Genomic DNA, 1,660 nt, shown 5'->3' with positions numbered 1-1,660 from the left:
CTGTGGCGGGTCTGGGATTTTACTCAGCTAGCACGCTAGCAAGTTAGCTTGCCTCTGTATCAGAGGTCATGATCACTCCCGGCAGGATAGGCAGCATGAAAGCATTGGTTTCCCTTGCTTCTCCAGGCCCCCAGGGGCCTGCAGAGCAGCCCAAGTATGTGCTACACACACACAGTGGGTTGGTTTCACAGCTGAGGAATACTGGATTTAGGAATCTTTTATCTTAAAGAGCTACTGACAAACCTGCCCAATCTTTGACCGTGGAGGGAGGCATTATGTTTACACTGTGGGCAGCAAATATACCTGCCCTCTGCTCTGGAGGGAAACACTCTCTATTTTCCAAGGTTGTTTGCTATGCAAATATCCTTGCAACACTAGCCCAGAACAAGACCCATTGATACAAGACAGGAAGAGATGCAAAAATGCAGGAAACCCATAGAGAGTGTCTCAGAACAATCACAGTGTTACCCCCAGATTGGGTTCCCCTCTTGGTGGGTGTCAGGCTAAAAGACACAACCATGCCAAAGGTCCGGAGAAGGATTTATTACTTGCAACAAATAAGGAGAACACCAGCGATCTTACACAAAGCAGTGTCTCCCCTAACAGCAAAGTTGGGGAAGTTTTTAAGCTAAGGGTACATGCATATTCATGAAGGGGCTTGAGCAAGAGAATTCAGCATAGAATTGGGGCTAAAGGTCAACAGAGTCCAAGCTTTAGTTGATTGAAGTCAGAAAAGGTCAACACCGTCATCCTTTAGGTTCCAATTGATCTGTTGGAAGCTTCTTGTGACTCTCCAGGTCTAGGAAGGTGTTTCTTCTTAACACTTATAACTCTCTGAACCTTTAGGCTTTATAGCTTTCCATCAACATGCCTGTGTTCTACTATACGGTTCTGCACAGTAAACTCTGACACCCTGACACCTGAGCTTGTGTCTGTCTTGTTCAAAGTTGATTCCTTCATCACATGCCTAGCATAGAGGCTAGTATAGAGCAAATGCACTCTCACTCTCTCCATATACCCATAAATATCATATTAACTTCAGATATATATATTCCTTATTCTGGAAACAAACTTTCTTTGACCTATGTCCAAATGTCATCTCAAAGTGCACTGAAATTACCTATATCCACTAGGGAAAGAATGTGAGTTAATGCATTTTTAAGGGCTTCGACACAATAGAGCCCTTTCCTTCCAGGGTAGTTGACTTTTCCTAAGTAAACCAATATATATTTGAGTTTGGGATAAACAGATTCAGACATATCTGTCTCCAAATGAGATCCTGACACTTCCCCATGAAACAAACCTGGGAATATGAAAGATCCTGAAATTTTCTTCCATAAATATTTCTCCCTTTCCTATCCTCTCCTACAAGTGTGTATTATGAGTGTGTAAGAGCCCAAATAGCTCTCATCTGGAATGACTTCAGGGCGGGGCCCAAGAGGGAGTTGAAGGTGAGCAGAGGACAGAGGCCTCCATGGTCATCCACGTGAGGACCTGAATAGGTTGAGTAAAATACTTTAACTGGCTTGATCAGCACAGGCATTTGCTGTCCTAGACCTGAAAGTGATTTCTTAAAATAACATATAAGATCACAGTTAATCATATCATAATGGGACCATCAGTGTCAACACCTAAAATTTTTTTTTTTTTTTTTTTTTTT

This window comes from Physeter macrocephalus, chromosome 10, assembly GCF_002837175.3.
Source record: "Physeter macrocephalus isolate SW-GA chromosome 10, ASM283717v5, whole genome shotgun sequence".
Lineage (NCBI taxonomy): Eukaryota > Metazoa > Chordata > Mammalia > Artiodactyla > Physeteridae > Physeter > Physeter macrocephalus.
The sequence above is the reverse complement of the archived record's forward strand: the minus strand, read 5'-3'. Positions refer to the sequence as shown.